The sequence below is a fragment of the Bubalus bubalis genome, chromosome 14, assembly GCF_019923935.1.
Source record: "Bubalus bubalis isolate 160015118507 breed Murrah chromosome 14, NDDB_SH_1, whole genome shotgun sequence".
NCBI lineage: Eukaryota > Metazoa > Chordata > Mammalia > Artiodactyla > Bovidae > Bubalus > Bubalus bubalis.
In genome coordinates, this window is record NC_059170.1 from 22,445,834 (window position 1) to 22,458,493 (window position 12,660).

Genomic DNA, 12,660 nt, shown 5'->3' on the forward strand with positions numbered 1-12,660 from the left:
GAACCCGGGTCTCCTGCATTGCAGGCAGACACTTTACCGTCAGCTAGACCTTTATGTATTCTGCTGGATACCTGCAAAAACATGATGCTGCTTAGGGGGAAATACAGAAGGATTTGTTTTTTAAGTGTAAATTTAAAAAGCCACAAACAACGTTAATAAATTTCTGTGTATTAAAAGTATAAGAGGGCTCCCCTGGTGGTCGAGTGGTTAAGAATCCACCTGCCAATGCAGGGGACATGGGTTTGATCCCTGGTTCAGGAAGATCCCACAGGCCCTGGAGAAACTGAATTCTGTGCACTGCGATTACTGAAGCCCCCACGCCTAAAGCCTGTGCCCCACAACAAGAGAAGCCATTGGAATGGGCAGCCCGGCAGGGCAAGGAAAGAGTAGCCCCCACCTGTGGCAACTAGAGAAAGCCCAGGTACAGGACAGCCAGAAGACCCAGAGCAGCCAAAAATAATAAATCTTAAAAAAATATATACATGGCCTGGAAGAAACATGGCCACTTTGTGATGTTACCTGGGAAGCGGAGAGGGTGGCAAGTAGTCTTGGAGAAAAGGGCAGAGGCACTGACTACAGGGGAAAGCTAGCAGCATCTGTAAAGTTTTATTCTTTAAAGAATACGGGAGGGGGAATTCCCTGGCGTCCAGTCGTTAGGACTCCACGTGTTCACTGGAGGGGACGCGGGTTCCATCCCAGGTCAGATCTTGCAAGCTGTGGAATGGAGAGGGGGAAAAAACCTAAAAGATGTGAGGGGAACAATGATAGCAAACTGCTGGGTTGTTATCTCCGGGTGGTGGGAACACAAATCGCTGTATTTCTCCGTCATTTCTACACCGCATTAAGTAAAACGTGAGGCAAGCAAGAATGGCAAAAGCCATTTCCAGGCAGAAGGGCCAGTCTAGTTAAAGGCTGGGGGCTGGAGGTGGAGAGTTGCGCGGAGGACCCCGGGCGTCCAGGGTTAGCGGGAGGTCAGCAAGTGAGCGCTCTGCAAAGAGGCGGGGTGCCCGAGCGCCCTTCATCTCCGCAGCCCAGGCAATGACTTCGGGGTGAGCGGGAGGGGAGAGGCGCCACACCCCAGCTTTTGTTGGGGCGCGCACCTGCCTGAAAGAGGGCGATCCGCCCCTCAGGGCCGCCTGGCGGCAGGACCCGCTGCGCCGGGCAGATGGGCCGCCCGCTTCCTGCGCTCGCCCCGTGGGAACCGACCGGGCGGGCGGGGGCGGGGGCGCCGGGAGCCGCGCACAGATGGGCGGGGGCCGCGGGCGGCGGCAGATGGGTGCGAGGCCGGCCTGGGCCCGGAGACAAAGGCTAAGGGCAGATGTTTGCGGCCAGATGTTCGCGGGAGAGGGGGGCTACTCTGGGAAAAACCGACTTGCCTTCCCGCCGCCCTCCCCACAAAGTGGCTCCGGGCGGGCGGTGGGCGAAGTGAAGCTGGTGTAGCCACCGGCAGGGGCAGCTGGGAAGCGGGGAGCCCACGACAGGGTCTAAGGGGCTCTCTGGTGGAAGCATTTTACCCCTAGCTTCCCCCAACCCCCACCCCGAAAGTTCCATCTTCTTTCTGCAAAGTACCAGTAAGACAGCTCAGGAATCTGGGCTGAACTTCCCTCCCCTATGTGACCTCCTTCCCCAGGCCTCCGGTATTAGGGGGCGAGGTGTCAGCACACACCCCTGTCTGCATCACCACACCTCCACCGTCATCATCATGAAGAAGGGAAGTGAAAGTCGCTTAGTCGCAGACGGATTCTTCACCAACTGAGCTATCAGGGAAGCCTAACGAAAACACCCCATGGACTATACAGTCCATGGAATTCTCCAGGCCAGACTACTGGAGTGGGTAGCGGTTCCCTTCTTCAGGGGATCTTCCCAACCCAGGTCTTGGGCATTGCAGGTGGATTGTTTACCAGCTGAGCCATAAGGGAAGCCCAAGAATACTGGAGTGGGTAGCCTATCTCTTCTCCAGCGGATCTTCCCGGCCCATGGATCCAACCGGGTCTCCTGCATTGCAGGCGGATTCGTTACCAACTGAGCTATCAGGGAAGCCTCGTCATCATCCTAGCAGCAGCAATGCTGGCTGACATTTATTAAACACTTATCAGGGCTTTAAATCATTTAGTTCAGTTCAGTTCAGTTGCTCAGTCATGTCCAACTCTTTTTGACCCCATGGACTGCAGCACGCCAGGCTTCTCTGTCCATCACCAACTCCTGGAGCTTGCTCATGTCCATCGAGTCGGTGATGCCATCCAACCATCTCATCCTCTGTCATTCCCTTCTCCTCCCGCCTTCAATCTTTCCTAGCATCAGGGCCTTTTCAAATGAGTCAGTTCTTCTCATCACGTGGCCAAAGTATTGAAGTTTCAGTTTCAGCATCAGTCCTTCCAGTGAATATTTAGGACTGATTTCCTTTAGGATGGACTGGTTGGATCTTCTTGCAGTCCAAGGGACTCTCAAGAGTCTTCTCCAACATCACAGTTCAAAAGCATCAATTCTTCGGTGCTCAGCTTTCTTTATAGTCCAACTCTCACATCCATTCATGACTACTGGAAAAACCATAGCCTTGACTAGACGGACCTTTGTTGGCAAAATAATGTCTCTGCTTTTTAATATGCTGTCTAGGTTAGTCATAGCTTTTCTTCCAAGGAGCAAGTGTCTTTTAATTTCATAGCGTCAGTTACCATCTGCAGTGATTTTGGAGCCCCCCAAAATAAAGTCTCTCACTGTTTTAATTGTTTCCCCATCTATTTGCCCTGAAGTGATGGGACTGTTTGCCATGATCTTAGTTTTCTGAATGTTGAGTTTTAAGCCAACTTTTTCACTCTCCTCTTTCATTTTCATCAAGAGGCTCTTAAGTTCTTCGCTTTCTGCCATAACAGTGGTGTCGTCTGTGTATCTGAGGTTGTTGATATTTGTCCCAGCAATCGTGATTCCAGCTTGTGCTTCATCCAGCCTGGCATTTCGCATGAAGTACTCTGTATATAAGTTTAATAAGCAGGGTGACAATATACAGCCTTGATGTACTCCTTTCCTGATTTGGAACCAATATGTTGTTCCATGTCCAGTTCTAACTGTTGCTTCTTGACGTGCATACAGATTTCTCAGGAGCTCATTAATTCTCACAGCCACTCTGAGTAGAGATGCTCTAACCATCAACTCCAGTTGAGGGATGATGAACACAGAGGTCCTGAATGACTGGTGACTTAGTGAAGGTCAAAGAAGAATTTAGCAAGGCTAGGGTTGAAGTCTGGGTTTCTCAAAGCCTATGGGTTCCCAGGTATCATGCCTCCTTTACCCTCCTGTGTGCTAAGTGCTTTACCAACCTCATTTCTTCATTTAATCAACAGTATTGGTGAAGCGCCTACTGCACCTCTGGCTCTGGGCCCACACTGGGATGTTAGAGTGAACAGAACAGAGGGGAGTCCCTCTCCCGCGGAGTTTATATCTAGGGGAGAAGGGCACACAAAGAGCAGGGTAAGTGCAGTATATATTATCTCTTCTGGTGATAAATATTATGGAGGAAATAAGTCAGGAAAGGGGGGGTTAGGGAGGGCTGGGGTTAGGATAAGTTGCAATCTCAGGGGCTGGCAAAAGTCTTCTCTGGGAAGGTGGGTAGCTCAGTAAAGAACTTGTTTTCGCACTTCCTTCAGCTCCTGGGGACAAAACATTCCAGGCAGAAGTCAAAATCAGTGCAAAGGTCCTGAGGCAGAAAGGTGCCTGGTATGTTCAAGAGGCTAATGTGACTCTGGTCGAGTGAGCAAGGAGAAGGCTGCTAGAAGGTTAAAGTCATGAAGATATGGGGGCAGAGACATAGCTGGATCTCAGAGGCCACAGTGAGGAGTTTGGTGAGGCAAGATCCTGGGATGGTTTTAAGCAGAGGAGGATGGTGGTCTGACTCCTTGAGCAGAATCTCAACGACTCTGATCCAGCTGCTGTAAGGTTCCTATCCCTGTACTGCAGGGTGGCCCCTGCTCATCTCCACCCTTGTGTTTCTCTGCTTGGATGACAGCAGTTGGTTTAGATCAGAGTGTCTTAATTTGAGGCACCTAGATGGGTTTCATTGTTGGGTAAATTTACTGTATTTTTTTGTGGGGAAAAGAGCCACAGCTTTTAACACATTGCCAAAGGGGTCTGTGAGGAATATAAAGTGTTCATAGATGTCTTGCTCATAAGAGCACCCAATTGGAAACAGTTTAAATATCCATCAAAAGGAGAATAGCTAAATGCACTGTGAAATACTATGGGGCTCTGGGAAATTATGAGACAGCACTTCCACTTTCAGGAATGTATACTAAGGAAAAACTCAATGTGTTCAACAAGGTATGTCCAGGAAGAAGAGTCAACTGGAAAAAAACCCATTTGTCCATCACTAGGGGATTGAATTGGAGAAGGCAATGGCAACCCACTCCAGTACTCTTGCTGGAAAATCCCATGGGTGGAAGAGCCTGGTAGGCTGCAGTCCATGGGGTCGCTAAGAGTTGGACACGACTGAGAGACTTCACTTTCACTTTTCACTTTCATGCATTGGAGAAGGAAATGGCAACCCACTCCAGTGTTCTTGCCTGGAGAATCTCAGGGACGGGGGAGCCTGGTGGGCAGCCGTCTATGGGGTCGCACAGAGTCGGACATGACTGAAGCAACATAGCAGCAGCAGCAGCAGCAGCAGCAGCGGATTGAATAAAGACCATTCTCTCCATATAACAGAATACATACATGCAGCTGTGAAAAAACAAGAAAGCTGCCTTTATCCTGAAATACTAAGGTTTCCTAGTACTTTGTTAAGTGGAAAAACAAAACAAGTTGTAAGGTAGTATGCAAAGACTGCCACCACTTTTGTTTAAAAAGAAAGAAAAACAAAATATTCATATTTGCATGTAACTCACTAGGAAACTGCCTCTGGGGTGAAAAGAGAGATGTTTCTACTTTTTATGAATTTTTTTTTAAGTTTTGTTGATTCAGCTAGTTTTTTTTTTTTTTTTTTTTTTTTGCCATGCAGCATACAGGATCTTAGTGAGGGATCTTAGTTTCCTCACCAGGGATTGAACTCATGTTCTCTGCATTGGGAGTGCAGAGTCTTAACCACTGGACCACCAGGGAAGTCCTTGTTTCTACTTTTTAAACTGTGTACCGTGAGGATGCATTACCTATTTAAAAATGAAATAAAATTAAAATGTAAAAGGGGGGGACTTTCCTGGCAGTCCAGTGGTTAAGACTGTGCTTCCACTGCAGGGGGCATGGGTTTGATTCCTAGTCAGGGAACTAAGATCCAACATTCTGAACAGTGTGTCCAAAAAAAAACACAAAAAATGTAAAAGGGAAAGATTTGGACCCAGAAAAGATTAAGGGAGAGTGCTTTGCCTCTGGGGCTTCCTCCCCGTCTGAGATTGTGTATTATGTGGTTAGGAGACATCTGTGAACAACCTGAGAAACCCAGCTGGACCTGTGACGGGACCTGAGACTCGCTCAGAGTCACGGCCACCTGGAGGTGGGACCCAGGGCTTGGAGGTGGGAAATACCCTGTCAGTGGGCTGAGGGCTCCAAGATAGGAGCATTTATAGAATTTACTTTTTTTTTTTAAACAACTGTGGAAGTGTTGATCACTCAGTCATGGCTGACTCTTTGTGACCCCATGGACTGTAACTGGTAGCCCACCAGGCTCCTCTGTCCGTGGAATTCTCCAGGCAAGAATATTGGAGTGGATTGGCATTCCCTTCTCCAGGGGATCTTCCCAACCCAGGGATTGAACTGGTGTCTCCTGCATTACAGGCAGACTCTTCACCATCTGAGCCATCAAGAAAGCTTTATTTAACAGCTTTATTGAGATATAATTCATATATCATACAATTCACCCATTTAAAGTATATAACTTGGGGGTTCCCTTGTGGATCAGTGGAAAAGAATCTGCCTGCCAAGGCAGGAGACAAGGATTCGATCCCTGATCTGGGAAGATCCCAGATGGTGTGGAGCAACTAAGCCCGTGTGCCACAACTATTGACCCCGTGCTTTCGAGTCTGGGAGCCACAATTACTGAGCCCACGTGCCTCAGCTACTAAATCTGGGTGCCCTAGAGCCCATGCTCTGCAACAAGAGAAGCCAGGGCGATGAGAAGCCCAAGCGAGCACCACAACTACATAGTAGACCCCACTCTCCACGACTAGAGAAAAGCAATGAAGATGCAGCAACGAAGACCCATCGCAGCCTAAAATAAATAAAGTAAAATTACAGTGTGTAACTCCATGGTTTTTAATATATCATAGAGTTGTGCAGTGATTACCACAATTAATTTTATAACATCTTCATTATCCCCAAAGAAATCTATTGGCAAGTCACTTCCCATTCCCCCCGCTACCTCTCAGACCCTGGCAGCCACTAATCCACCTTCTGTCTCTATAGATTTACCTTCCTGGTTATTTCCTATCAATGGAATCATACATATGTGGTCTTTTGTGACTGGTCTCTTTTATGCAGCATAATGTTTTCAGGGTTTCCCTAGAGTATACTTTTAAATGCCCAGAGAGGGACTTTCCTGATGGTCCAGTGGTTAAGACTCCAAGCTTCCACTGCAGGGGCCATGGGTTCGATCCCAGGTTCCCTCATGTTGCTCAGTGCAGCCAAAGATAAATAAATAAAATAAAATGCCCAGTTACTCCAGCAGACTGTGTAGGGGTTGTCTCTGGGGTTGGGATGTGGGATCAGGTCTCTGACTCAGGTTGAAAGTGGACCTTCCTCTTTCTCTGACATGTACTTCTACATGATTTGTTTTTTCATAATAATGTATTTCATGTATTAAGGCTGGTTAAAATGATAGTTCATTGGAAGGACTGATGCTGAAGCTGAAGCTTCAGTACTTTGGCAAGCTGAAGCTTCAATACTTTGGTTGGGATGTGAAGAGTCGACTCATTGGATGCTGGTAAAGACTAAAGGCAAAAAGAGAAGGGGTTGGCAGGGGATGAGATGGTTAGATAGCATCACTGACTTGAATGTGAGCAAACTGTAGGAGAGTGGATGATGGGAGAGCCTGGCATACTGCAGTCAGTGAGGTCGCAAAGAGTTGGACACAACTTAGGGACAGAACAGCAAAAATGATGTTTAGGTGGTGCAAAAGTAATTGCAGTTATGGACAACAAATTTTAAATCATTATAACTAGGCTCAAACACATCTTTATTAATCAAAACAGGAACCTTTACAATCAACACATTTTTGCCAACTAGAAAGAAGTTTGCTTACTCCTGTAGCATAAAAATCAATGCTTCAGAATTCAACGAACTCTTGGAAAGCATTTTCTGTATCCTGCTGGTTGTGGAACTTTTCCTGCAAAAAGTTGTCAAGATGATTGAAGAAGTAGTAGTCCGTTGGCCGAGGTCAGGTGAATATGGCGGATGAGGCAAAACATCGTAGCCCAATTCCTTCAACTTTTGGTTGTGCGACCTTTGGTCAGGTGTTGTCATGGAGAAGAACTGGGCCCTTTCTGTTGACTGATACCGGCTGCAGTTTTTGGTGATTTCACTGATTTGCTGAGCATACTTCTCAGATATAATGGTTTCACCAGGATTCAGAAAGCTGCAGTGGATCAGACCAGCAGCAGGCCACCAAACAGTGACCATGACCTTTTTTTGGCGCAAGTTTGGCTTTGGTAAGTGCTTTGGAGCTTCTTCTCAGTCCAACCACTGAGCTGGTCATTGCTGGTTGCTGTATGCTGTTCACTTTTCATTGCAGGTCACAATCCCAATTGAGAAATGGTTGGTTGTTGTTGCATAGAATAAGAAACGATGACACTTCAAAATGATGATTTTTTTGATTTGCAGTCAGCTCATGAGGCACCCACTTACCAAGCCTTTTCACCTTTCCAATTTACTTTAAATGCTGAACAACCGTAGAATAGCTGACACTGAGTTCTTTGGCAACTTTTGGTGTAGTTGTAAGAGGATCAGCCTCAGTGACTGCTCTCAATTGGTTGTTGTCACCTCCCGACGGCCAGCCACTGCACTCCTCATCTTCAAGCCTCTCATCTCCTTTGCAAAACTTCTTGAATCACCATTTCACTGTGCATTCCTGGGCCAGATGTGTTGTTGATGTTGCCAATTGTCTCTGCTGCTTTACGACCCATTTTGTACTCAAATAAGAAAATTGCTCGAATTTGCTTTTTGTCTAACATCATTTCCATAGTCTAAAATAAATAAAAACAAACAGTAATAAGTTATTAGCAAAAAAACAAAGTGAGAAATGTGTATTAAGATGATGTATAACATAACCACGTTTATTGAAAATGTATTCCAATATCAAGTGGAAAATTTCAATAATGCAAAAACTGCAATTTTGTTTGCACCAACCTAAATAATACATATTCATTATAGAGAAGTTGGACAGACATATAGTTCAACTTAAGCAAAATAAAGTCATCCTTAATTCTGTCCTTCTACCTGTAAACACATAGAGACATTCCTTCTGAATGTTTAAGGAAGTGGGGATGGGATCCGGGCAGGGTACAGGAGAGGCAGTTTCTGCACTGGGGAGCGTAACTGGGGGGTGGGAAGGAGGTGCTGTGGTCCAGGGATTTCTAGGATTCTGCTTACAGAGGCAGTGATTTTTATTTTCTGTTACTTGCTCTGAATGCCCTCCTCCTCTTTGCCCTAGCCTCTATTACCGCAAGGTGGAATTATGCATTTATTTGAGGAAATCATTTATTCATGAGCATTTTGTAGTAGATGCTCAAGAGAAAGTAAAAGATAATGAAACCGACTCCATGACCCAGAATATAAAGCTGTGTGTTTTGTTTCTCAGTTATGTCACTCATGCAGGCCTCAGTTATTAATCACCTACTGTGTGCCAGGCTCTGGCCAAGTCCTGGGGAGACATAGATGAGTAATATTTAGGTTTCCCACCCTTCCTAGCTTCCCTAGGGACTTTCAGGTGGCCTTTGCCAGGATTACCACCTAAGTCAATAACTGTGATGATAATGATGATGGTGATGATCCAAAGTAGTGGTTAGTATTTTAGGCTCTGGGGTGAGGCAAACTCGATACATGGCTCTGTGGCTTTGGGAACTGTGGTGCTCCTGGCATGAAGCCCATCTTCCTGGGCCTCAGTGTCCTCTTCTATAAGTGGTCTTAGCTGTTCTACCCACAGGATTGCGATGCTCTGTGACAGTACTGCAATATGCTTCATCCCGCCTGGTCCCACGTAAAGTGGTAGTGATCACTGAGCGTTTATCACTGACCCCACTCCCCACTTGTCTGCATTTCACGTCACACCGTTCCCAACGGAATCCTTCCAGCCACACTGTGACTTGAGTACCACCACCTCCATTTTGCAGATGAGGTAACTGAGGATGCAGTTAGCTCAGGGGGTGACGAGGACGTGAGTTCTCTCACTGTCTGACTCCCAGGTCCAGGGGGCCAGTAGACTGGGGGCTGGGAGCAAGAGGCTCTTCTCCTCCACTCTCTCCCACACTTCCCTGGGAAAATCCAACAGGTGGTGGGGCCTCTGCACTGGGGACCATTGTGCAGGGGCCTGGGAGGGTCGGAGGGCCCAGTGTGTGTCTGGGAGAAGATGGATGCCTTCATTACCATGTGAATCCTGGGAAACTGCTTCCCTGGCTGGGTGGTGGGTGGGCGTGGGCCGCGGGGGGTGGGTGGGGGAGCTGGGTGTTCTCAGGCCTGGACCACACAGTGACTGGGAAGGGAGTCCTTATGGAATCCTGAGGGACCGATTAAGAAGACAGATAATGGGATTTCCCTTCTTGTTTAATTTCTTATTTTAGGACATCTCCATCTTGTGAGGCTTAAAAGAGACACAGATTGAACACAAAATGTTGTTTTTAAGGAAGGAAAAAAAACCTCCCCCACCCCGCCAGTTGCAACTTTTCCCACTGACTGTGCTGCATGTTTGGGTCTCAACACTTAGAGCTGGAGGCTTTTACAGAGTGCGCACGGGTCAGCATCTCATGGGGGCATTTCCCCGCGCCAGTCCCTGAATAGCTCTTTCATTCATGGAAAATATGTCCTGTTGGAATCCAGGGTGATTAGCAAATATTAATAGCTGCTGAGCAAATTAGGAGAAGCAGGTTTTAGACTTAAAAATCAAGGTGTTGTCAATTTTTTAAAAAACATTTTAAATTGAAGGATAATTACAATATTGTGTTGGTGTGTCTGCCATGCATCAATATGGACCAGCCATAGGTATACATATGTTCCCCAGGGTGTTGTCAGATTGATTGGAGCAGAAAGGACTGGCCAGTGTTTGGACAGAAGGTCAGTAGTAGAGAGGGAATAAGGTAATCAGAATCACAATGGCACCCAGTGACCTGGTGTCCCCATTTTACAGATGAGGAAGCGAAGGCTTCAGAGGGACCCAGGCAGAGGGGTGCACAGACCATAGCAGGAAACCTGGAGCACACGCGGACTCACATGCACGCGCAGAGAGCAAGTGGAGCGGCACAGGCTCACTAGCTTGAAACAGCAGAGCCTTTCCCTGAGCCCTTCCCACTGCAGACACTGCCACAGTTGCATGGAATCGCTCTTTCTTTCTCTCACACACACACCAGTGCAGGCACTGGCTCACAAGTGTTCTCACAAACACACACTCTTGAAAATGGGCAAGATACATCCAGATGTGTGAGCACGACTTCACCACCGCCACGCAGAAATACATCTGCAGCCCTGCCCTATGTAAGGTTTCCGTGCCCTCACATTTATACAAACCCCAAACTCATACAGATTCCACAAGAAAACACATTCTTTCTCTTTCTCACACGTGTAATTGCACAGAGAACCTCTAAGGCAGGAAGGGGCCCGGACCCTCCCCTGGACTCTGCACCATGGCAGCTAGCTCTATAGCCTTGAGCTCAGGTTTTTTCTACTTCCCCCCACCACCTACCACCTTTGACACATATGTCTCCACCTCCTCTCCCCTCCCCCCTTCAGGGCCCCCAGGGTATTAGGGGGGCAACTCAGGTCTTAGCAGCAAGAGAGGTGCCTACTTTCGGGGCACAAACATGTGGAGAGGCCTTGAATGCAGCGCCCAGGGGCTCAGCCTTCTCTGTGTCCCCTCTGCCATCACCCTCCCCCAAGGCTTAGTCCCAGGAGGGCAAGGGGCCAGGCCCCACCACCGCTTTGTAGAGGGCAGGGTGCCCTGGGGAGGAAGGGCCCATTACAGACCCCGGAGGGGCGCATCCGCCTCACAGGGATCTGCCTTCACATGCAGATGGCCTGTTTGTCTCACCTGGTCTGCCTTAAAATGACAAAGAGGTTGGAGGCTGTCTGGGTATTATAGGAGATGACACCTGACCAAAATGAGAAGAGGAAGGTTGTTAACTATAGTAACACAATGTATGTATATATGATTTGTGTTAAAAAATACATAATACAAAAAAAAATCTGAAATTTACGTCTAGCTGTTAACAGTAATCTCTGGGTGGCAGGAAAATGCTGGTTTATTTTCTCATTTTTTAACATATATGCTAATTTTCTACAAAGCATGGATGTAACTTCTGGATAATAAAAGTTTTTTAAATTAAATTGATGTTTTTGAATTGTGGCATTGGAGAAGACTCTTGAGGGTCCCTTGGACAGCAAGGAGATTCAACCAGTCCATCCTAAAGGAAATCAGTTCTGAATATTCATTGGAAGGAGTGATGCTGAAGCTGAAACTCCAATACTTTGGCCACCTGATGCAAAGAACTGACTCATTGGAAAAGACCCTGATGCTAGGAAAGATTGAAGGCGGGAGGAGGAGGGGACGACAGAGGATGAGATGGTTGGATGGCATCACCAACTTGACGGACAAGAGTTTGAGTAAGCTCTGGGAGTTGGTGATGGACAGAGAAGCCTGATGTGCTGCAGTCCATGGGGTCCCATAGAGCCAGATACGACTGAGTGACTGAACTGAACTGATCTATTTGTTTCATTTATTTTTGGTCGTGCTGGATCTTCATTGTTGTGCGTTGGCTTTTCTCTAGTTGAGGCGAGTGGAGGCTCTTCTCCAGTTGCAGTGTGCGGGCTTCTCATTACAATGGCTTCCTTGTTGCCGAGCATAGTCTCCGCAGTGTGTGGGCTTCAGTGGTTGTGAGCACAGCTTCAATAGTTGCAGCACACGGGCTTAGTTGCTCCACGGCATGTGGATCTTCCTAAATTAGGTAATGTCTCCTGCACTGGCTGGTGGATTCTTTATCATGGAGCCACCAGGGAAGCCCAATAAAAGGTTTTTAAAAATGAATACTGAATGACATGAAAAATTACAAGGGAGTGGTGTCCTCACGTGAGTTCAGGGGTCTTTTTTTTTTGTTAATTGTGTATTTATTTGTCTGTGCTGGGTCTTAGTTGCAGAATGTGGAATCTTTACTTGCAGTTTGCAAACTCTTAGTTGCAGCATATGGGATCTAGTTCCCTGACCAGGGATCAAACCCAAGTCCCCTGCATTGGAAGCTTGGAGTCTTAGCCACTGGTCCACCAGGGAAGTCCCGAGTTCAGGGCTATTGATTGCTGTGTGGGCAGCTTCCTTCTCTGTGCCTTTATTTCCTCATCCCTACGATGGAGACTCAGCACATGGAGGATGTGAACACTTGGGATGGTGCTTGGCACACAAGAAGTGCTCAATAATGGCAGCTGCTGTTCTTCTTCCAGGAAGGTTTCTGTTAACACTTCCCAGTACAGATTGGATGCCACCTGGCT

At 47.2% G+C, this 12,660-nt stretch overlaps 1 long non-coding RNA gene across 1 annotated transcript; it reads right to left on the reverse strand.

Annotated features, from left to right (window-relative positions):
* Nucleotides 1–7,136: 7,136 nt before the first annotated feature.
* Nucleotides 7,137–11,576, reverse strand: LOC102411738. The gene is made up of 2 exons (XR_003103063.3): nucleotides 11,213–11,576; nucleotides 7,137–8,159 (listed from the first exon to the last, which is right to left on the reverse strand). It is a non-coding gene; the product is annotated as an uncharacterized LOC102411738 (long non-coding RNA).
* Between the last annotated feature and the right edge of the window lie 1,084 nt (nucleotides 11,577–12,660).